The 25,685-nt window shown below is 38.6% G+C and overlaps 1 long non-coding RNA gene across 1 annotated transcript in view; it reads right to left on the bottom strand.

Moving 5' to 3' along the window:
• Positions 1 to 4,844: 4,844 nt before the first annotated feature.
• Positions 4,845 to 25,685, bottom strand: part of LOC147912945 (uncharacterized) — a 71,895-nt gene continuing 51,054 nt past the window's right edge. The window contains exons 2-3 of the long non-coding RNA XR_015549318.1: positions 19,640 to 19,789; positions 4,845 to 6,224 (exon numbers count right to left, since the gene is read on the bottom strand). This is a non-coding gene — a long non-coding RNA (uncharacterized LOC147912945). The remainder of the gene's footprint in view (positions 6,225 to 19,639; positions 19,790 to 25,685) is intronic.

The raw sequence follows: 25,685 nt of genomic DNA, 5'->3' as shown, positions 1-25,685 counted from the left end.
TGTGGGAGCATTAGTCAGCTACAGAAGCCGAATTTACTCTATGGTGTGAAAAGAAAACCCAAAACCTTTAGGATGATTTTCCATTTATTAACGCTTTTCCTGCTCCATCACTACAAAGTTCTGCAGACTCAGGGCCCTTTTCATTTAACCTCACAAGTTCTAGAATATAGTTAGTTTAGTGTTTCTTTTAGAAAGCTTATTTAGTAGAGACTTATATCTTAACCACTATGAATCCCAGTGGACTATATATTGTCAGGCAAACTGTTAACTTGGATTTAAAATCATTTCACCAGATTGTTTTCTTTTTATTGATTATTTATGGCCAATTCACTCCCTATTAATCTCCACTCAGTTATATGGCTTTAAAGGTTCTTGATGTTAAAGCTGGAAACAAAAGTCTTGGAGTAGCTTTAGACTCCCCCAAAGTCAATTATTTCATGAGTCTCATGCCATCCAAATTTATTTTGGAACAAATGTCTTTTTAAATTAAGCTTTAATAATCCCAGGGAAAAAATTGTTAAATTTTTGGCAATTCCTTCCTGTGGGTTAAAAACTCAAATCAAACCTTAGAAGTCAATCAGAGGCTATGACTTCCCACCTGAAGAATTGATAATATTTGTTAAAAATTGGAATATATAGAAGATTCAAGGTTGAAACAAAATCAACACATTCTGAAATGTAGCCCAGCACACATTTCAGAGGAAACACACAATCTGAGCTAAGATTTTTTAAACTTTCAAGATATGAATTATAAAGCTCCTTTTTTTTAAAATGTAGAGATTTCATCAACACTCTCTTTTAGTGAATTTCAATGCATTATTTATCAACTAATAAGTCATGGACTGTTTTGTTCTTCTGTGTCCTATCATATAAAATTGTTTTGGAGAGAAATTTGATAAAAATCAAATGTGGCTGAGTAACATATGAATTCATTATATCGAAGGTGAATACATGCCTGTATTTTAGAATAGATAATTTAAACCAAACATGACATGATGAAAATTAACATTTGTTTTTCCTCAATACTGGGACACAGAGTAGTAGTCTCAGGTCTTATTTTCCAGTTACAATAACAGGAATAGATATTGATGTAGCCTATTATCTCAGCAATAACACATATTACAAGTGATTATTTATTAGCAGTAAAATGTTTCTCCAGGGCTTAATTTAGAATGCCTGAAATGAGATAACAAAATCTCCATCTTGGAAGTGATCCTCTGTATAGTTATTGTTTAGGGAAATTTTTATGGCTTCACAGCAGTTTAAGATCCTTAATTGGCTTTACAATGAAGGCATATGGTGCAATACCTAAGTCTTGGAAGGCTGATGTGAATGAACACAAGCAGTACTAGAAGCCAGGCTTCCTGGAGTGGATGGCAAGTCTTAGTTCAGAGGTAGAAGTGGTCATTTCTTTCATGCGCAGTACTATCCCTAGGAATTCTGGATATCCTGCTGCTCTAGCAGCTTCCACCCGTGCCCCAGGATTCTACATGTAGATAAAAATGCTGGGCATGGATGGACTAATCCACTCAACTCTACTCTTTCCTGATCAGAGCGCACTCAAACATCAGGTCTGGGCAGATGGAACTGTGGTGGGGTTATGGTGCAAAACTTGGCTGATCCAATGCATTAGAGCAGGTTGTCCCGGAAGATTTCAGCACTGAGTGAGCTAAATCTACTTGAGACTTGACAAGCAACAGAGGAGTCTGATTCCTTCAAGTTCTTATGATAGCAAGGCAAGCCTTTAGCCCTGAAAACACAGAGGCGGGGAGAAGGTCATGTGTGCAAGAGTAAGATAAGGATGCAGGTCTGGAACTTTCACAGGTGTGGCCTGATCAAAAAGTATAAGATAGGAATCCATTTACCAGATGCAGGAGTAAAGCTCAGAGTGGGCACTAGAGCAAGGCTGACTTGATGCTGAACTCCCAAACTGATACCTAAAGGCTTCCTCCCTTCTCCCTGACCAGAAATGGAATTGACGATAGAGCCTGGGGCAGAGCTGAGTCCCCAGGTGGTCATTACGTGGTCCCAGCTGTGAGACAAGAAGGCTTTAAGGGCAGAGAATTGCTTGGTCACTGCATCCTTCTTTACTTTAGGGACATTTTTCTGCGGACTTTTTTCCTTTCCAGGATTCTTAATTTTGGAAATTGATCAAGATCTAGAGGCAGTTTTGCCTTGATTACCAGGTATCACTCTTGTGACCCCTCACAGATGCTCAACAGAGTAGACGCAGGGCCCAGGTATCCTCTTCCCGGCACGGCTGCAGTTGTGCCCAGCTCTTACAGATGGCCCGGGGCCCTGGGTTTTTCCCTCTGAGCTTCCTTTGAATCTGCTGACTGAGGACTGGGCAATGGCTGGAAGTGTCTACGACTGACCTAAAATCTTCATGCTTCCAAAACACTAAAATAAATTTCCTTAATGGAACTGCTGGCTAGGAGAAAAAGCATCTATAGAATTCTTACTTGTACTCCTATCCAAAGCTTTCGCTCTGGTCCCAAACTCCAGGCTCTCGGTGGATTGCTTAATTATTTGGAAGGGTGCTGAGCCAGCAAGTGGCCTTGCTCAGCCCAGATCTCACTGTGCTGCAGCTGAGTGGTGCCTGTGTCCTACACAAGCCCACGTTCCAGGAGACTGGTCACTCAGCTAAACACATACTCGCTCATTCAGCCTCCTTAGTGCAGAATATCAGGATGGTGACTTAGAAAGAAAAGGCAAGCTAGGAGAGCCTGGGACCTGGTGACTAGGCACATGCAACACAGAAAAGCATGTTCTTGTGGACAGGCAAGGATGAGCTGAGGAGGTTCAGCTGCAAGTGAAGAGAAATCCAGCAAAAGAGCAGAGTGATGTTCAGATTATAGACCCCAATAGTAGGCAGTCAAGAGGAGTACATTGCAGGGGGAAAAGGGTAGTCTTTAGGTTTTCACAAACCCTAAATGCTTCCACTGACTATCTATTAATTCATCCACCCAACATTTACTACAACCTACTACATGCTCCAGTAATGTTCTAGACATGTACTGAGCTCAAATTCTGTCAGCGGAGCCAGGTTTTCTAAGCAGAATTCAGAATAGGGTGAAATAAGGAAATTGTTATTTGTTACGTATTTACCACATGGTAGGCACTTTCATACTGAGGATTTAATTTAATCCTCAAAACAATCCTATAGACGTTATTATCCCCAGTTCTGAAGGATGGCAAAAAAAAAAAAGCACATTTCATGACAGTAAGATGAAGAGGCATAAAACCAGAGTAAAGAGAATCATCTATGGGACCTACACGAGGTACAACCTCTGAGGTTCTGCTTTCTTACCTGTAGAATGGATAGTTATCCCTGTCTAGAAGGATGGCTGTAAGGAGGAAATTGCATTAAATGGCACATATGCAAGTCCCTACCACAGGGTTTAACACCTGACAAATGGTTAAGGGCATGTCTTCTACTTCCCATAAAAAGTCTCACAAGAGGAGGATGCCAGAGAGCACAGGGTGGGGACTGGCCAGGATAAAATACAACAACCCATGTGCCGGGAGAAGCTGGCATGGGTGATCCTGGCCGCAGGTAACATGCCTCCGAAATCGGGAGCTCAGCCACCAATCCTGAGGGAACTGGAAAACCAAGGCAGGACTGAGTGGAAAGCAGATTAGTCATTAGCACAAAGCAGAAGCCCAGTCAGTCAATCTGAGGCAGGAGGTTAGGGAAGGACTGGTCAGATGACAAGAGCATTGCTGCCTTTCGGCAGGGCCTATAGCATCAGCCTCTGACAAGAAGGAAGACATTGTCAGAATTCACTGCTCCCATATTCCCATCTCCAGGAGTTATGGCTCTCAGTTCTTCCTTCTGTGACTCAGCGACTACTCAGCTGTTTCCTCAAGTCTCCAGCCTTGTTTCTCAGATCCCAGGGACTGACCCTCTAAGTCTCTGATGCCCTCTTCTCCCAGCTGATGTCAGCTAGGTTCAGATCAAGCTCACTTGATGCTGAGTCATCCTAAGTCGAGGGCCCCTTGAACTTCCCATGAGTCACCAGACCCAGGAAGCCTCCCAGTGGGAGAAGCAGGCCCCAATGGGGAAGGAAGTGACTGTAGACAGAGCACCCTCTTCAGGGATTCCCCCACCCTTCAAAGAACATGGTTGGTCTCACTCTGGGTCTGTCTCTGTTCTCTGCCTCTGTCTCTCTCTTTCTCTTCTTCTCTCTCCCTCCCTCCCTCCCTCCCTCACACACACACATACACACACACACCCACACACACACACCCACCCATGATCTTAACAAGTCATGGATATGCTGTAATGGTTCTCGGCCATGCTGCTTCATAGCAGAAATTCTTCTTGCCCTTGGCTTCTGCATACTTCTACCCAGACTCCATCCTGGGAAATTCTCTTCCTTGAACACTCAATAAGTTCACACTAATTTGTTAAGTGAACCATGTCCACAAAACATCAGCAGAAAAGGGTTTTAGATGTGGAGTAAGAAAGGATGTGAAGGTAGAGAAGGGGATGTGTCAATAACAGAGTATGTGAGTGGGTAGATCCAGGGATGTAAATTATTACAAAGTTATGAAGAATTCCCTTCTTCATTTAGAACACCATGTGCCAGAACTCTGAATTCAAATTCTTCCACTCAATCATAGCTTAGCTAAAACCCTTCCCTGGTCATCTCTGTCATCAATAATTTCTTCCTTTTCAGAACTCCAACAGCCCCACTTCTGTTTCTCTCTTATCACTCTCATTACTTTGTACTAGGGTAGTTCCAGGTTCTGCAGGGCCTGAAGTTTAAACCATAGATCCTTTTAGGAAAAATAATTGAAAGTGATTAATACAAAATTAGATATGGAAGTGAATGTTTATTTAGAATAAAGAAATCACAACAAAATCAAGTTTTAACAAGTTAATGAATACAACAAACATTAAAAAATCTAGAAAAATAACATTTTCATTAAGTACCTGTTGGAGTTAATTATAATATTTTCTATAGAGAAAATGGAAAGATAATTCAGTCATTCTTCTATAATGGTTGGTCACAATTTTTTTATTGTTGATAACTGGAATGAACAAAACATACAACTTCACATATAGACATACACACTCTTTATTGTACTGATACCAGGTTGTGCCCAGATACCTATATATTCTATCATTTTGTGCAATTAGCAACAAAAAGAAAAAAAATGTATGGTGTGTGTATAATTGTATAGCTATTTATGCTGTTATTGAGAGTATTCCTGACTTCAGAAAATTCTGTTTCGACCAGGCACTACCGAGAATCAAATCCTCTACAATTTATGTGTCTGATTAAAAGAATTTTACCCAGACTAGCTTCTGGCTCCACACACTTCAAACCTTGTGTCTCCTCCAGTACCCACCTACTTCCTGTGCTAAGTGCCATAGGGCATGTTCTTGTCATGATAAAGCCTCTGTTATGTACTCTCGTGCCATGAATACCCAATGAGTCAGCACAGGGGTTGGTGAGATGTTTCTAGAAATTACTCCTACACCAGTGCAGCCGGCAATCAGTTCATTCTACAATGAAGGATTTGTGAGCCCCATACATATATTTCAATAAACTCAACTAAATGTGCCCTCAATACAACTTCTCCTTCACTGGATCTCAAAAATGGCCTTGGTCATTCCAACAGTGGGGAAAGTGAGAGGGGAAACAGACAGTTTAACTAACTGCAGTTTAAAAACAAATCTCATTTTTGCAAATTTTACCAAAACGTATGGCCACATAAGTATGTTCCTCAGGTCTCCCCTAGAGTGTTAGAAGGGGCCCATGTCAGTGAGGGGTGCTGACACTGAACCTCATTCACTTCATGTAAATCTGCCTCTGCTTTAACTTTGTATTATCATCATTTATGTACTTATCTAATCATGCCTTCTATATTTGAGAGCATTTTTACATTTCCAATTCCTGATACAGTTCTTTTCACACAGAAGCAACTCAGCAGATTTTGTTGAACCGACTTAGTAATTCATATACATTAATGGGCAAGTTAGAGTAACCTGATCTTTGTTCCGACGTGACTGAGTGTGCAGAAGAATCCCAGGAGAGTAACCTGATCTTTGTTCCGACGTGACTGAGTGTGCAGAAGAATCCCAGGCTGGCCACCTCAAGGCTGTGCCTTCTCCTTGAAGAGGGCACCAGTCAGCTTTGGTCTTGAGTTTCTCTGGACCCGCAGGGTTTCTTCCACTGGTCTCAAGAAGGTCAGGGACTTCTTGGTGAAGATTTCTGTAAGGATCATAATTTATTGGTTTAAATAATAAACTCATTACTATGATTTAAAATAATGATTACAGTTAGAGATTGGTTAATAAATTATGATACATCTATAAAATGCAATACTATATTAATTTAAATGCATGAGGTAGAACTATAACTTTTGAAATGGAAAAACATTCAGGGTATATCATGAAGTGAGAAAAAATGCTCCACTCCAAAATCATCACCAGTTCACACCTCTCCAGGCAGCACTTGCTCCTTCCAGCTTGCCTGCTCAAGTAACCCCACTACCACTCACTCCTCCGCGCCCTCAGTGGAACTTCCTGTCCACTGACCTCTCCCACTTCCTTCCTATCCAGCTTGGATTCCATAACCCATCATTCCAACTATTCTCTTGTAAATACTCTAAACTCCCTTGGCGCTGATGCCTTTGCTTTTTTCCCCCAATTTTTAAAATTGTGGTAAAATACACAAAACATAAAATTCACCATCTTAACTATTTTTAAGTGTATAATTCAATGACATTAAGTTCATTCACAATGTTGTGCAACTAGCACCACCATCCATCACCAGAACTCTTTCATGTGCAGAACTGAAACACTGTACCCATTAAACCCTAGCTCCCACTCCCACCTCCCCCAGATCCTGTCAACCACTATTATACTTTCCATCTCTACGATTTTGAGTACTCTAAATACTTCATATAAGTGGAATCATACAGTACTTGTCTTTTTGAGACTGGCTTATTTCATTTAGCATAATGTCCCTCAAAGTTCACCATGTTGTAGCATGTGTCAGAATATCCTTCCTTTTTAAGGCTGAATAATATTCCCTGGTATGTATATACCACACTTTATTTATCCATTCATCTGTCAATGGACACTTATGTTGCTTCCCTGTGTTAGCTAAGATATCTTTCTTTTTTTTTACATTTTATATCTCTTTATTGATATTTCCATTTTGTTCATACATCGTTTTCTTGACTTTCTCCTCCTCTTCCTTTAGTTCTTCGAGCATCTTTAAGACAGTTGTTTTAGGCCGGCCCCGTGGCTCAGCGGTTGAGTGAGCGCGCTCCACTGCTGGCGACCCGGGTTCGGATCCCGGGCGCGCACCGACGCGCTGCTTCTCTGGCCATGCTGGGGCCGCGTCCCACATACAGCAACTAGAAGGATGTGCAGCTATGACACACAACTATCTACTGGGGCTTTGGGGGGAAAAAATAAATAAATAAAATCTTTAAAAAAAAAAAAAAAAAAAAAAAAGACAGTTGTTTTAAATCTTTGTCTAGTAGGTCCACCATCTGGTCTCTCTCTGGGGCAGTTTCTGTTGGTTTATTTTTTTCTTTTGAATTTGGCCTTACTTTCCTGTTTCTTTGTATTCCTTGTGATTTTAAAAAAATGTTTAAAACTGGACATTTGCATCTGAGGATGTGGTAACTCTGGAAATCAGATTTTCCCCTTTCCTAAAGTTTTGCTGATTTTTGTTTTGTTTAGCTTTGCTTCTTTTTATTATTATTATTATTATTATAATTTATTGTTGTAGGCTGTCTCCATGCCAAGGATCAGCCTCACGTGTAAACTTAAGGTCTTCTCAGGTCTTTTCTGAGTCTATACCTTTCCGTGGGTATATGTAGTGATTTTCTAATTTTCTCTGTATATGCAGTTGGTTTTGAATATCCTAGTCTCTAATGTCCAGCTCCCAAAAGGGGACAAAAAAAAAAAAAAAGTCAGGGAGTAGAGGAAAGGCACTGGCCCTTTAAATACTCTGGAAGTCATTTCAGCCAGAGAGGGAGGGGCTTGCAAAAATGGCTACTTGCCAATTTGTCTGCACCTCTGTGATCAGAAGCAGCATTCATCCATCAGAGCACAGATCCCCAATATTTAGAGGATGGGGTCCTTATTGCCCACCCTGGATCCTGAAAGCTGTGCAAGCTGCTCCAGGAACACGTGCATGGCTGCTTGCCATGGGCTGGGGGTGGAGGATAAGTAGCTGCTACCATGCTAGGAGCTGAAATTGACTGAGTTTAACCACAATTGACTGTCCAAGCCTTCCCTAGAAGTGGCAAGCCTCCAACAGACTCTAGAGTTCCAAAATAGTTACACTGGACAGAGTCTGCCAATGCAATTGTTGTCTAGGTAGGGAAACAAATTCCTGGTGCTTTCTACTCTGCCATCTTTCCAGAATCCTCTCTGTATCTTTGTTTATTAATTATACTTCCCTACCTGGCAAAATTTCAAGTCTGGACCAACCGAGTTACTCTTCTTCTACTGGATTATAATTAGGCAGTTGAATCCCATTAGCGAAAATAATTTTACCGGGTAGAACAATAACTACCATAAATTGATAACCACCAAGCACAACTGGAACCTACATAATTCCAACCAATCTTTCTCAAAAACGTTGTATCCACTTCATCTTTATCTTACTGTTTTTTTTCTTTTAAAAAATATGAAATATTTTAAACACTCCCTAGAATATAAGTTTGATGAGACTGGAGAGTTTTGCCTACTTTGTTCAGTGCTCTATCCCTAGTTCTTAAAACAATGCTTGGCACATGCTACATACTCATTTTGAATGAATGGACACAGAGAAGTACACAAATTAAAATAGAAAACACACTTGTACCCCCATGCTTTATCAAATTTTCACATAATACCGTATTTGCTCCACATTTTCCTTTTAAGAAATTAAATATTGCTGAAAAAGTGGAAGCCCCCTAGGTGCCCTTCCTGTATCCTATTCACCTCTCTCCATCCCCAATAATAGCTGCTGTCAATAATGTGGTGTTTATCTTTCTTATGTAAGTTTTTGTACTTTATTACATATTTAGGGATGTCCATAATAATATATAGCATTGTTCTGAAGGATTATAAGCTTTATATAAATGGCATCATAGTCTACATATCATATCAATCTACAACTTTTTTCCTTCTACATTATGTTTTTAAGATTAATCCATGTTGACACCTGTGGCTCCAGGTGGCTCATTTTAAGTTGCATAGTGTTCATTTTTGCTTATTTGTAGCACAATTCGTTTACCCATTCTCCTATTGATGGATATTCAGGTGAGTTCCAGATTTTTACCATTTCCAGCACAGCTATAGGGAACATTCCTGTACAAGTGTGCTTGTGTAGCAACCTGCGAGAGTTCCTCTAGGAAGGATCTGCGTTGAGGGCTGGAATGCTGGGACATAGGGTACACAGAGTTTCATCTTAGCTAGATGTCGTCAAATTATTCTCCAAATATTTTGTACAAATGAACATTGTCAACAGAAATGTTGAGTTCTCCTTGATCCATGCCCAAGCCACCATTTGCTATTGTCAGGCTTTAAATATTTTTCTAATCTCATGATGTGAAATGTCAACTTATTTTTTATTTTGCATTTCTCTGATTACTGGTAAAAGTTGAACAATTTTTCATGTTTATTGGTCATTAGGCAATCCTCTTCTATAAACTCCCATCTCATACAACTTTGCCTATTTTTTTAATAAAGACTATTTTTTAAAGCACGGTTTAAAGCCCACAGCAAAATTGAGGGAAAGTTACAGCGATATCTCATATACTTCCTGCCTCCACACATTCATTATCAACATTCCCCAACAAAGTGGCACATTTGTTACAACTGATGAACCTACACTGACACATTATTATCACCCAAAGTCCATAGTTTATGTTATGGTTCTCTCTTAGTGTTGTGTATTCTATGGGTTTGGACAAATGTATAATGACATATATCCATCATTATGGTGTCATGCAGAGTATTTTCACTGCTCTAAAGATCCTTTGTGCTCTGCCTATTCATCCCTCCCAGTCCCACTAAAAAAAACTTTCCTATTTTTTATTGAGCTATTTCTCTCTCTTTCTCTCTTTAATTTGTAGGCACTCATTAGAAAATCTGGAAACTAATCCTTTGTCAGCTATATACATTGTAAAAAATCTTCCTTCAGTCTGTTTTATCTTAACTTTACTTGTAGTATCTTTTTTATAAAGGAATTTTACCTTTTTACGGAGTCAAATTTATCAATTCTTTCCTTAATTGCTTTTGTATATTAAGAACTTTCTCTCCACTCTCAGATCTTAAAGATATTCTTTTTTTCTATCTTCTAGTTGTTTAAAATGCTGCTCCTGGGGCCAGCCCGGTAGTGCAAGTGGTTGGGTGCGCACGCTCCGCTGCAGCGGCCCAGGGTTCGCCGGTTTGGATCCCAGGCACGCACCGACACACCGCTTGTTAAGCCATGCTGTGGTGGCGTCCCATGTAGAGTGGAGGAAGATGGGCACGGATGTTGGCCCAGGGCTGGTCTTCCTCAGCAAAAAAGAGGAGGATTGGCAGATGTTAGCTCAGGGCTGGTCTTCCTCACAATGAAAAATAAAATAAATAAATTAAAAAAAATGCTGCTCTACACATTGAGCTTTTAATCCAGCCTGGGGAATGAGGTAAGAATTATATTTTATCCTTTACTATATGGATAACTAATTTTTCCCCCCACCATTTTATTACCCCACTGATCAGTAATGCAACTACTGACAAACATTAAATTTCCCTGAATGCATGGAACTGAGTTCTGTATTATATTCCACTGGGCACCTTGTCTATCTCTGTGCCAAAATTACATTGTAGTAATCGCTATAATTTTACAAAAAGTATTGATCTCTTCCCTACCTTGCTCTTCTTTAAAGATCTTTTGGCTACTCTTGTCCTTTTCTTTATCATATGAATATAAAGAACACTTGTCAAGTTCTATATAAAACTCTGATTGTATTTTAAATGGAACTGGATTTTAAATTGAATTTATAAATTAATTTGGAGAGAATTACCATCTTTATTATAGTGAAATTTCCAATCCAAAAAACATGATTTTTATTCAGGACTACTCCATTTGTTTTAGACGTCCATTACTTCAATAATGCTTTATTTTCTTTTTAATCATCTTTGCTGGATTTATCCTTAAGTAAATTATAGTTGTTGTTGTCATTGCAAAAGTACGTTTTTTGGGTCGCTTTTCTAATGGATTATTAGGAATGTTATTGAGTATGCTGAGCTGTTATCCAAAACCTGGACCAACTTTCAAATCAGTTTTAGAATTTTATATTGGTTCATTATTAGACATAATATTTTATCTTAGGTTTTATATGTATAGAAACATGCCTCATGTCTTTCTTTCCAATTCTTGTAGCTCCTATGTTTTTATTTGTCTACTTGATTTTCTAGAACCTCTGTACATTGTTGAATAGGAATGGTGATATGGAATATCTTTATCTTGTCCCTGACTTAATGAGAATACTTCTAAAGTCTCATCAATAAGCATGATTACTGTGGATTTTGAATATTAGCTAAAGAAACTTCCCTTCTATTCCTAGTTTGCTAAGATTTTTAAAAATCATGATGAATGTTGAATTTTTTTATCAACCGCTTTTCTGGAGTTACTGAGACAATCATAGAGCTTCTCTTAATCTCTTAATGTGGTATATTATAGCAAAAGGTTTCAGAACCCCTTCTGAAACTATCCTTTCATTCCTGAGATGAACCCAACTTGAATATAAACACTGCTGAATTTGATTTGCTACTCTATTATAATGTTTTGCCTTTGTGCACATAAATGAAATGGGCCTATAGTTTTCTTTTCTTATGTTTTCCCTGATCTCAAGATTACACTATGTTTTAAAATGAGCTATGTGGCTTTTCCCCTTTTCCAATTCCCTGAAATAATGTGTATAAGCTTGAGATTATCTGTGCCTTGAAGATATAACACTCACCTGTAAAATCATCAGTACTTGGTATCTTTTTGGTGGGGAAGAGAGCTTTGATCACTGATTTAATCTCTTCAATGATTATTAAACTATTCTTGTTGTCCAACTTTTCATTAAGTTAATTTTTTTTATTTTTAAAAAGAAATTAGGGCCGGCTCCGTGGCTTAGCGGTTAAGTGCGCGCGCTCTGATGCTGGCGGCCCGGGTTTGGATCCCGGGCGCGCCCCGAGGCACCACTTCTCCGTCCAGCGCGAGGCCGAGTCCCACGTACAGCAACTAGAAGGATGTGAACCTATGACATACAACTATCTGCTGGGGCTTTGGGGGGAAAAAATGAATAAATAAAATCTTTAAAAAAAAAAAAAAAAAAAAAAGAAATTAGTTTTTTATCTAAGTATTTAGATTTTGGGCATAAAAATGCCCAATAATTTGTTCATAGTGTCAGGGCAGAAAAATTTTCCCTTCTTCCTTTTTAGGTTCTTTGGCTGGTCTAATAATCAAATTGATGTAAGACAGAGTAAAAGGAGAAAAAACAAATTTAATTTCACATGAACAGGAGTCCCAAAGATATGGGACTCAAGGGCAAGTCAAGCAGTTGAGCCCTATATGCCATCCTGAGCTAAGGAATGGGATAGGGGCCTGGGGCTACAAAGGGTAGGAGAGTAATTCACAGGACAATAAGAAGAACATATGTTTGGTAATTAGATAATTACCCTCCCATACAGATAGGTCTTTCAGATAAAAAGTTACGTCTGATAATAGCTTTTTTTCTGGGCTAGGCCCCCATCTTAATTTTTTTTTTGGTGAGGAAGATTGGCCCTGAGCTAACATCTGTTGCCAATCTTCCCCTATTTTTTGTAGGTGGGACACCTCCACAGCATGGCTTGATGACTAGTGTATAGGTCTGTGCCCAGGATCTGAACTTGCGAACCCCAGGCCACCAAAGCAGAGCATGTGAACTTAACCACTATGCCACTGGGCCAGTCCCCCTATCTGAATCTTTTTAGGTAGTTAAGGGAGAGGTAAAAGTTTTTCTTGAGTCTCCTGGATCTTGATTGTCTTCAGCTCAAAATGATACACATGCCAAAGTGGCAAGTTTTGGAGTCACATATTCTGCTCCCCCTCAATCCTGCCTTTGAAACTTCCCCAAGAAGTTTCACAGTCAAGACGTTGAGCTGGTAGATTGCTCCATTTCACTGAACCAGTCTCTTAGTCTTGACAATAGGTAAGTTCAGTTAAACAGTTGTGTCTCATTTAAGGAGGGAGTGATGCAGATGGGCTCCCAAAGTAGGCCTATGGTGTAAGCAGTCAGGTATTTAATAAGAGACTTCTATGGAAACAAAAGAAAATCAATGGTTAATGACTGGAGCAGATTAAAATCTCGGTTTCTGAGTTCGGAAGGCAGCTAGTTGAGAAGAGTTATAGATGTCTGACTCAAAGCATCTTCAGATGGAGTGAGGGCAGGCAGTAGCAATCTGATAGATTTTCCTGGTTTGCAGTTTGAATGTCTCTGGTGACCTTTCTGAATGGCCCACACAGCAACAGTCAAGAAGATTCTTCATATATGAGCTGCAGTAGTTATTTCTCTGGAGTTTATATCAAGCTGTCCAACGTAGCTTGCATGGCTTCAGAAAAAGGGCAGTTTTAGTTCTCAAGTGATTCCAAGTCAGCAGAGTGGGACTTGGAAACATTAGTTTGGAGAGTTGTAGCCAAATATTGGAGGAAAGTAGAAGAATTCAGGATCTAGTCCAGTCTACAGGTAGAAAACAAAATCTCAAAGACAATTAACAACACTAGATTTTGATATCCATAATGGTATATTACTGAAGCATAATTTTTCTCTCTACAATCACCCCTATTTTTATCAAAGATAATCACACCAAGACTCATTTGTTTGCAAATTAAGTCAATTTCAATAAACCTGGCCTAATTATTTACAAAGTGCAGCAAGAATAGTGATTGACAATATAGAATCTTTTAATCTGCTTTGCTGGAACTTTTCATAAGGAATCTCAGATGGAACTTTTAAAAGCCTCTTGAGGCTATGAAGTCAAGCCAAGGTCTCACCATCAGACTTTGCCTGAAATACCTATAGAGTTGGGTGAATTCCCTATTCTCAAGGTCCCCAAAATATCCTGAGGTTCCTGAGCCTGCCAGGAAGTGACCTTCCTTATTCACCTGTCAAGGCTGCCGGGAACCCCGTAAGCAAGGCATCAGGCTGATACTTCCAAGGGGCTTTTTTGGCTCCATAAAGTCAACCTTAGTTCTTTAAAGCTGTCTGGTCACATCTGAGCCTATGTACATCTCTCTCAGATATGACATTCCAGTCAAAGCCTTGGTAATATAACCAATGTTTCCAATTGTGTCCTGTTACAAGAAGAACAGATTTTTATTGAACTTATGCAAATAACTATATTGCCATGAAAATAAGAATACCTACTAAAAGTTTCTGAAATCTAGAAGGATCAGGTAGGGAGAAAAACATAAATGTTTCAATTTGCTTACAAAGATATTATTTACCAATGATGTAAGTCATAATTAGCTTAAAAGGAAAGGTTTCCTTATATCTGGAAAACAAAAGATTAAAGAATCAGCAATGTTTCAAACAAAAAGTAGTGAAAAATTATAATCATCCCCCTCAGTTCATTCAGGCCCCCATGTAATTAATATTTGTTCTGCTTGCATCTAGTTTTTCCATTAGTTTTGGAAATTCTTACCAAGTTCAGTTTTATGATCTTAAAGTTACCAGCAAAGTCCTTTCCATGAATGTCTCTGAAGATGAAACACTTTTGTAAAAGTACAAGAGTAAAACAATAATGCTTTGTAAATGACAACTCTCTGTAAATTCTGTAAATGTAAAATGCCCATAGCTAAAGATCTGATGAGAGTTCATTATAATGGAACTGAACAGGAAATTTGGTTATTTCTGTGACACACAACATTTTAAAATAACTAGAATTACAAGTGATAATATTATACCAGGACATATCGGATTTCTAGAAATTTCATACAATTTCTGGAACACATATTAATAACATATATCTGCACAAATATAATCTAAAAAGGTTTATCATCACTCATTTGGCAATGCTTCCCATGTAATTTAACATATTAAATAAGCCTCATTAATGTAACATCTCTCTTTTTATAAGGAGAGTAAACAAATCTTTTGAGATGTTCCAAAGGACCTCTGAAAAATCCCAAAGTTAGTTTGAGGTAAAAAAAAAAACAAAAACACTTCATTTAGAATTTGATTATGGGAAGTCTGTCAAAAACATCAAAAGGTTGGACACTTGCTAAAATGAGTCACAGTTCATTATGAAACAATTTTAATTATCTATTTAACCAAAGTGGCAAAAGATTTTAAAGGCAAATACAAAACATGATATAGTTGTAAGCAATGATTAGCTTTTTTTTTTTTTTTTTGTGAGGAGATCAGCCCTGTGCTAACATCCGCCAATCCTCCTCTTTTTTTGCTGAGGAAGACGGCCCTGAGCTAACATCTGTGCCCATCTTCCTCCACTTTATATGGGACGCCGCCACAGCATGGCTTGCCAAGCAGTGCATCGGTGCGCGCCCGGGATCTGAACCAGCGAACCCCGGGCCGCCGCAGCGGAGCGCGCGCACTTAACCGCTTGCGCCACCGGGCTGGCCCCAACGATTAGCTTTTTTAATATTAAGACGACTCAGTTTTGCTAAGTGATCAAAGACCTGATGCAAAAGACAACAGGAAGCACAAGAAATTATTTTGGTAAAACACAGAATCTTTACTTTCTAGGCAGATTGTTTAAAAGAAAAGAAAAACTTTTCACAATCTCTTATCAGGAGCAGACCCATAGTCCAAGAAAACTTCATCCTTTTATCAGATGAAAGAAAATCAAGTTTCAGTTTTATGTAAGTACACTTGATATTAAAACTTACTTTTAAAACCCTTATAATAATTCAATTTTCAGCCAACTTGACTATACAAGGTAAGAGTTTCTTTCTCTCTTCCCAACTTCCTATTTAATTTGTCCTTTATTCTCCCCTTTCCAATTGTGAAATAATGAGTTTTACTTTAGGACAAATTTACCTTCTTTTCCCCTAAAAAATGCGTCTTCATATCTCTTATCTTTTCTTACCAAAAAACACATCCTACTTTCCTTGCATACAGAGTTGTTAGCCTATTACTTCTCATAGTGTTAGCCAAATATACTAATTAGAATTCTTAACACTTAGAAACCTTAATTTCTAGTGAAAACTAAGAAGTAAACAATTGTGAACTGTCTTTTACATTAGTATTCTGTGGCTTGGCAAATTTATAAATACTTTTCATAATTTCTAGAAACATATGCTTTCTCATAGTACATTTTTCAACGTGGCATGAGCCATGTTCACTAACACACCCAGATTTCTTTGGTTCTTCTATAATAAGAAGCCAAAATGGACAAATCTATGTTCAGCAATTCATGTTTCACTACTTCATCTTATTTGGAAATGATCTGGATATACAATGAATTTAACTTAACTCATCAAACTTTAAGGTTTCAAGTTACCAAAATGATTTGGGGAAACTATTGAAAACGTTTGCCTAAAACCTTTTTATCCTACTTACATCTATTTAATTTACTTCTTAAAAATTATGCTTAGACTACCCAAAAAAACTTTATGAGACATTAGACAAAGTCAGCCATCATCCTAAGTTATTTTCCTGGCTGACAAATTCTGTAATAGAGATAACAAACTTATCTGATTAGTAAACCCAGGTAGAATAAAACTTTTATACTTAATGCTGATAACTCTAAAGACATGCCTTAAACTAGCTTTTATGTACTAAATATTAGTTAGATCATGTGAACTTGGAAAACATTTGGGCTAGTTTCAATTATATTTCTGAGAGTTTAATATATATAAGTGCTTAAAAATTTTAAGTCAATTAAATAGAGCTCTTTTATAAAGTAATTTTGGCAATACTATCTGGTGGTAAAAAAATATCACACGTCTACAACATACATATACAGACACACATAAACATACAGACAGACACAAACAGAGACTTTATAGCTATTATTTTTAAAATAGAATTACCTCCCTAAAGTTGGTATTTTAAAGAGATGACCTAGATAAGAGTTCCTGGAGAGATCAAGTAGAACATTTATATCTCAAAGGCACAGGGAAAGAATGCAAATTCCTCCAAGAAGAACTGTGGTTTCCCAAGGCCAATATTTATAAGCCTTTTGAGATAAATAGGGGAGGTTTGGGGATTGGTAAAAGGAATTAAGTGGATTTTGGACTGCCTTTAGAGCTGCATATCTAGTTTTGCAAAGATTTGTAAGATAAGGACAGTTGCTCTCAATTTCTTAAAGAACTGGGTTGTAGTCTAAATGACATCATAGGTTGATCCAGCTATAAATCCTTTTACAAGGGCTTTAGAAGGTTTTTCTTTCCCTCTGGATATATAGCTTTATTTTAGCTTAGGGGAGAAGGCCTGAAAAAAATTTCTATCATGCTCTGCAGTTTTCAGCAGGGACAAACAGTAAATATTTCTGGCATCACTGAACAACTCCCCTTGGGTGTAAGAGGGGTCCCCAAGGAGGGTGCAAAAGATACTACCTTCCCAAGATCCAGCGTCACTCCCAAAGATAGCCGAAAGAAAGAACCAACAACCTGCATGTCCCAGGCAGGCAGAAAGCCAAGCCAAGTTCTTAAGACACAAAACAAGACAAGCAAGTAGGCAGTAGTTATCCCTGGGAGAGAAGGGATCAATAACCAATGGGTCTGAAGGAAGAGACAACATGAAATTTTATTTTCCTATCTTGACTGGGCATTACAGACAGGGATTCAGGGGAGCTGACTCTGGTAAGAATTCTCACCCTTTGCTGGCTCCTGCCAGTTTTCCCAGGATCCCCTCTGCAGGCTTCAGTATCTATCAGAATTCAGCAAGGTTTTTAAATTAATTTTAGTGTACAATTTAACCTTGGGCCAATTCACTTTAGGGGAAAAAAACCTCTCCTTTTGCTTGTATCAGCCCCTGAACATCGGCTTTCAGCGGATCATTTGTAGGAGGACCTAGGAGAAATTCTGGTCATCTGTTTCCTCTGGGAAGCGGGTTGCGAATAGAAACTAATTTTTCCAACTTCTCTCTAAATTTAGTAGGATCTTCTGAAAGCGGAGATAAAAGAGCTTTATAATTTAAAAGATCTGCTGCTGTCCAGGGGACATGAATTCTTTGGGTAGGGGCCTAGGATATATCCACAAAGGACACTGCATAGGAAGGCCCGAAGCTGGCAGAGCCTGACTATAGAGCCCAGCAAAGCGAGGCCTACTACCTGTCTCAGGTGCTTCTGCTAAATTCACTTCCTGGCCTTCAGCATTTACATGAGTAACCTGTATGCTCTGGGCCTGAAGATCAGGCTGGATTGCTCTCTGTAAATCTTATAGGGAAAAGGAAATTAAAACAGGCAGATGGGGCCAGATTTGAGAAGGGGAATTTGTGTTGGATGTGGACATTAATTTTCATTCTAAGTCTAATTTCTGTTCTTCCATCTTGTTAAGGGACTCCCTAAGGCTAGCCACTATACTCCTTTGTGTCCTCTTTTTTTTTTTTTTTTGTGAGGAGATCAGCCCTGTGCTAACATCTGCCAATCCTCCTTTTTTTTTTTTGCTGAGGAAGACTGGCCCTGGGCCAACATCTGTGCCCATCTTCCTCCACTTTATATGGGATGCTGCCACACCATGGCTTGCCAAGCAGTGTGTCGGTGCGCGCCTGGGATCCGAACTGGCGAACCCTGGGCTGCTGCAGTGGAGCACACACTTAACTGCTTGCACCACCGGGCCGGACCCTGTGTCCTCTTTTTAATTTGGTCTTTCCATAGGTACCAATAAGACAGCTGTTTCAGATGAGAGCTCTCTAAAAGTTCTTTTCTCTTTCAAATATAGCTAATTCAAAGGATCCATCATCTGGCCATTGACAGCAGAATCTTATTAATCTCAATAGTGACTCAAATGAATAAGCTTTTTTATGGCTTAACCATGGATACAAGAGGCATCCCAAAGGAGAATGCAAAAGATGCAGCCCTCACAAGATCCAGAAAGTTCACTCCCACAGTTAGCCTAAGAAAGCAAAAGACCTTCATTGCCTGTGACACCAGGCAGGTGCTACTGCAATGGGACTTTTCCAGCAAGAACTGGAAAACAAAGCCTAAGTAACCATCTCTGCAAGGAAAAGTTAATTATTTCTTTTATTTTATTTTATTTTTTTTTATTGCAGTAACATTGGTTTATAACATTGCAAAAATTTCAGGTGTACATCATTGTACTTCTATTTCTGCATGGACTACATCATGTTCACCACCAAAATACTAATTACAACCCATCACCACACACATGTACCGAATTATCCCTTTCACCCTCCACCCTCCCCCCTTCCCCTCTGGTAACCACCAATCCAATCTCTGTCCCTATGTGTTTGTTTATTGTTGTTATTATCTACTACTTAATGAAGGAAATCATAATCAATAGAAAACAAGAGCACTCAGACCACATCATTACCGGAGTCACTAATACCCAAGGAATTAATTCACATATTTGTCTCCTCCTAATCTAAATTTAGAAAAAGCAAAGGACTCGCACTACTCTCGCTTCCATCAGACCCTGCAGGCAGAGATGTGGGAGACTGACATGCTAAGAATTCTTACCTTCTGCTGTTTTTTGTCAGAAATCCCAGGATCTCTCAGCTGCAGCAGTCTTGGAGTGAGCAATGCCCAGCCAGTTGAGGTCCCTTTGTGGTTGTCATCTGTCAGGGTGGAAAAATTTTCCCTTCTTCTCTTTTAGGTTCTTTGGCTGGTCTGATAATCAAATTGACGTAAGATAGATTACCAGAAGAAAAAAACATTTAATTTTGTATGTACAGGAAACCCAAAGATTGGGACTCAAGGGCAACTCAGGAAGTTGAGCCTTATATGCCATCCTGAGCTAAGGAATGGGTTAGGGGCCTGGAATTTCAAGGGAAGGAGAGTAATTCACAGGACAATAAGAACACATGTTTGGTAATTATGTTTGCCCTGCCATACAGACAGGTCTTTCAGATAACAAGTTATGTCTGGTAATAGCTTTCGTTCTGGGCCAGGCCCCCAGCTAAATTTTTTTGTGTTAAGGGAGAGGTAAGTTTTTCTTGAGTCTACTGGGTCTTCATTGCCTTTAGCTCAAAATGATTCACATGCTAAAGTGGCACATTTTGGGGTCACATATTCTGTTCCCCCTCAATAGAAATCACTTATGGTTTTAAAAATGTCTATCTGTAGTAAAGCCCCTTAATGGGTGCTAATAGTATAAATCTGTGCCTTTTGTCTTTTTTCTTGATCTCTTTTTTAAGGTTTTTCAAATAATCAGTTATTTGTTTTATCTTCACTATTTTTTATTTGATAAATTTCTATTCTTTATTTCTTTTCTTTTACAATTCTTAGATTTATTTTACTGTTCTTTTTCCAGCTTCTTAATCCAATCACCAGCTTACTTTTAATATATTTTTTATTAATAAAGTCATTTTGTGCTATAAATTCATCTCTAAGTACCATAACTATAGGTGTTATGTTGTACATTCATTGTTTTTTAGTGCTAAATGTAATTTCTGGTGTGATTTCCTCTTTAACCTATGTTATTTAAATTTCCAAGCATATTTTTCCTATCCTTACATTGTTGATTTTTAACTTGATTTCATTCTGGTTAAAGAATTTTTCTATATGTTCACAATTCTTTAAAATTTACTGTTTCCTTTGTTATTTAGTACGTGATCAATATTTGGAAATAGTCTATGGTTCTTGTATTTTCTATGGGAGGGAGGTGTAGCCTTCTATATAAAACTATTAGATCAAGCATACTGATTTTGTGTTTTATAATAGAGAAATGACTGGTCCGCATTACGTTTAAGCAAGGGTACCCTCTACGGTATTGTGGGAGAACAGTCATGTGGTGGGTATGGAGTAGGCTGAAATAAGGCTGCAAAGCTATGTTACATGCAACCTCTAGGTCTTATTATTTTATACATTCTGTGCTTGGCTACATTTAACTATTTATTGTGAAACTTATACTATACTAAAACAGAATTCTGATAAACCATCTGAAGAAAGAATGCGGTTTGGAAAGTTTCTGAACCTAAATCAGCCTTGGAAATGTGTCTCTCTGTCTTTAATATACATAGTGCAAAACTTGATATAGCTTGAGCGGTAGAGAATAATGCCTCCCCTTACCCCCAAAGACGTCCACGTGCTAATCCTGGAACCTGTGACTATGTCACCTTACATGCAGAAAGGGACTGGGTAGATATAATTATGCTAAGGATTTTGAGATGGGGAGATTATTCTGATTATCTGGGTGGACCCAATGTATCCACATGGTCCTTGGAAGTGAAAAAGAAAGGAAAGAAGGTCAGAGAGAGATTTGAAAGTGCTACGCAGCTGGCTTTGAAGATGGAGGAAGGCGGCCATGAACCAAAGAATGCAGATGGAAAAGGCAAAGAAACGGATTCTTCCCTGGAGCCTCCAGAAGGAACACAGCCCTGCTGACACCTTGATTTTAGCCAAGTGGAACCCATTTCAGTCAATAATGTTTTTTTCACATTTTTTTTCTTATTATAGATTAGCACAATTTAATATTTCCCATCATATCTCTATTTTTCTTACTAATTTTTGTCTGCTTGATCTATTAATTTCTTTCTTTTTTTTTTTTTTTTGTGAGGAAGATTAGCCCTGAGCTAACATCCATGCCAATCCTCCTCTTTTTGCTGAGGAAGACCGGACCTGAGCTAACATCTATTGCCAACCCTCCTCCTTTTTTTCCCCTTTTTCTCCCCAAAGCCCCAGTAGATAGTTGTATGTCATAGTTGCACAACCTTCTAGTTGCTGTATGTGGGACGCAGCCTCAGCATGGCCAGACAAGCAGTGTGTCGGTGCACGCCTGGGATTCGAACCTGGGCCACCAGTAGCGGAGTGCGTGCACTTAACTGCTAAGCCATGGGGCCAGCCCCTATTAATTTCTAATAGAGGTTTATTAAAATCTTCCCCTATGATTGTAGATTCGTCAATTTATCCTTATAATTCTGTCAATTTTCGCTTTGCATATTTTGATGCTATGTCTTGAGCTAATTTATGATTAGTTTGGTTTTTTGGTGGATTATTCCTCTATTCTTATGTAATTTCCCATTTTATCTCTATTAGTGCCCTCTGCCCTAAATTCAATTTTCACTTATATTAATATTGTTATACCAGTGTAGCAGAATGTAGTCCATGCCCCACTCATATCTCCTCAGCATTCATCTCTATGTGCAAAGACTGCTTGCTGCAAATACCTGTGACTTTCTGCTTGAGGGCTTTTCTTCTGGCCATGGTAGAACACTCTACTTATCCACAGGCAAGCCAAGAAAGCCAGAGACTTAATGTCTCCAGAGCCAGTGCTCAACAATGACAGCTGGAGAGCTGGTCAACAAACACTCAAGCTTCCCTGCTCCTAGGTGGACAGCTCTGAGGCACTTCTCTCTCTCCCCGAGTTCCTTGGCGGGACTGAGCTCCAGTGGCCCATAGTGGAAGTGGCTGACCACACACCTTTGGCTTCCTTCTCTTCCATTTTTCATGTCTCCACTTCCCTACAGGTGTGGAGAATTATTTGGGAGATAACCTCCCAAATAAACGACCTGCACTTGAATCCTTGCCTCTAGGTCTGCCAACAGGCTTTCTTTTTGGTTAATGTATTCGTAGGTGTATCTTTCCCCACCCTTTATTATAAATCTTTTACATGTTTTTTTTTTAAGGCTCTTCTCTTGTGAGAAGCATATAGCTGGCTTTAAAAAAAAAATCCACTCTGAAAACTTTCGTCTGTTAAGTTTAATCCAGAGGTTGACCAACTACTCTAATGGGCCAGTTCTGGCCTGGAATCTGTTTTTGTATGGCTTGCAAATTAAAAATGGTTTTTAGGTTTTTAATGAATTGCAGAAACTGTATGTGACCTGTAACATCTAAAATATTTATTATCTGGTCCTTTACAGAAAAAGTTTGCCAACTCCTGGTTTAATCCACTCATATTTCTTGTGATTGCTGATATATTGCATGTGTTTCTAACATTTGTAATTTTAATTTATTATCATTTCCTTTGCAATTTTCTCCTTTTCTGTCTTCTGTTGGATTAATAAAGTTTTTGATCTTCCTGTTTCTCCCTTCTCCTTGTTTGGAAGCTATGAATTCTATTCTTTTGGTGATTACCATTAAAATTTTAAAATATATTCCTACCTATACATTTTTTTAAAGCAAAGTGTGAAGCTGTTCAGCATTTTGACCTCCTCCCACTGAATACTTCACATTGTTATTTAGAGCTTCAGTTTTATCTTTTATAACAGCACAAACTTTTCTAATAGCCAGTAGTTACTATACCATCTTTTATTTCTATCAACATCTTGTATTTCATACTTTTCCGCTGGGTTCATTTTTTTTAAAGTATATTCTATAGTGAAAGTCTATGATTGGTTAATTACCTAAATCTTTGTAATTATGGAAATGTCTACTTAAGCATTTTTAATAGTTTTGCAGAGGATAAAATGCTAGGTTGAGAGTTAATTTCTCTCAGGTCATGAAGACATGACTGTCTCCTCAGGTCTACGGCAATGATGACAGGACCGCTGTCCGTCTATTGAGTGCTCCTTTGCATGGACTCTTTTATCTCTGAGAGCTTTTAATATTTTTCTCTTGATCCTTGTTGTTCTTCAATTTCACTATGTTGTACACTTATTTTTATTCATCCCGCTTGCTACTAGTGTGCTTTTAATCTGAGGATTCATGCTATCCTATAACTCTGGAAAATTTCGGCTCTTCTTTCTTCAAATATTGCTTCTCCATTCCCCTTTTCTGTCATTCCTATTAGGCATATATTGGAGGACTTGCGTCACTCCCTATCAAAATCCCTACTATTGCCCACAGGGTTGTGCTGATAATGTTTCTCCCTCATTCCAAATGGAAAATTAAGATAAACTATAAACAGCGAAGTGCTTACTGTTATTTTCTTAAAGCCAAATCCTAATTCAGAAATGCATTGAGTCACGTTATTTAAACCAGGGGCATTTAGACTATAAGATTATTGCAAGATCCTGTTTATTATACTACAAGGCTAAAAATATAATCACACATTGAATTTAATAACCTAAAAATCAGATTCTTGAAAACTGAAATTTATATGTAACAAAAACATTACTACCTACGTCTATGATTTCAAGCTAGTTAATGTGAATTCTCTAATTTTTGAGTCCTGAAGTCATTAAGAAACTTGTTAACACATGCTTACAACATAATAGCACGTATTTATTCTATTGTGTATGTATATATATATTACAATCCTACAGTAAAGTAATACCCTCCACCAGTCCTTACTTGCTTCAGTTTTCTACATAACAATTGTTATAACAATTTTCTACATAACAGTGATCACTTAGTGATCACTCAGTGAGTGTCACTCAGTGACATATTGTTTATCTGTCTGTTTTCTTCCTCTAAAATATAAACTCCATGAAGATGGAGACTTAGTCTCTTTGGGTCATTACTGTATTGCCTGGAACATTTCCTTGCACATAGTAGTTACTTTAACATTTGTTGAGTGAATGGTAAGCTTATATATATTTTTATATGTTCCAGATCTTAATTTGAGTTAAAATTGAGCAAGAGAGACACGTGGATACAAATATGTAAAATAGGAGCATTGTAGGTATAAGCTGTGGTTCCAGATGGATCGCAGAGACTGAAGAACTGAGTGTGTGACTAAAGAAGGTAAACAAATCGGGCAAAGCTACCAGTCAGAGGACAGTGCACTTGTTCTGGTCCCAGCCTAGGTTACCTGTGGAAAGACAGGAAAGTAAGAAAGCTAGCCAAAAGGTTGAGAGTTTACTAACTTGTCCAGGGTTAAGCCTGGGTGCTTAGATACAAGCACATAAAGAATCTGGTAGATGCTGCTCAACGGAAACATATGGAAATAGGGTACGTCCTTTGACAGATCTCAATTACATTCCAACTCCTGGCAGACAAGGTCCTTCACATTCTGGTCTCTATATGACAAGCCTCCTCTACCATCACTCTGCTTTTGTTCTACTCCCTTCTCCATCCTTGTGAACTAATCACACTCTCTGAACTGGATCTTCCTGTATCTCACAGGCTTTGGCCTGTTGCTTTTCTTCTGCATAGAATATTTTACCTTCTCTCTTTCCCTTCGCTCCCCCTTAAGTCTCTTGTCTATCTCCTACTTTTCCTTTGGGTTTTTGCTTAGACATGAGCACTCATGGGAAGTGTTTTCTTCTCCCCAAGATCAGGTATAGCACCTTTCTGATGTGTCCCCAGAGCAACCACTTACTCCTATGTAGCATTTATCATAGTTTTGAAATTGCCATTTCATGGCTATCTCCTCAACCAGGCATGGACTGAGATATGTTCACAGATGTATTCTGACACCTAGCACAAGTGACACATAGTGGGTAGTCAGTGAATGGTTTTGAATAAATGATGAGTAAATGAGCGATGAATGAATTAATGTGAAGAGGTCCAAGAAGGTAGTTGAGCCACAGGCAGCCTAAGGAGACACGGTTATACAGTTGGTTAAGTCTCGAACCCACCAAAGAAGGATATGTATTGAGCTCAGGAATCAAGGGAGCTTTAGGGGAGACCGGGAGGCCATGGTATTACAGCTGAGCTGTGTTAAGCAAGGTTAAGTGAAAGG

The sequence above is a fragment of the Ceratotherium simum genome, chromosome 32, assembly GCF_057802395.1.
Source record: "Ceratotherium simum simum isolate JZ-2026a chromosome 32, ASM5780239v1, whole genome shotgun sequence".
In the NCBI taxonomy this organism is placed as follows: Eukaryota; Metazoa; Chordata; class Mammalia; order Perissodactyla; family Rhinocerotidae; genus Ceratotherium; species Ceratotherium simum.
The sequence above is the reverse complement of the archived record's forward strand: the minus strand, read 5'-3'. Positions and strand labels throughout refer to the sequence as shown.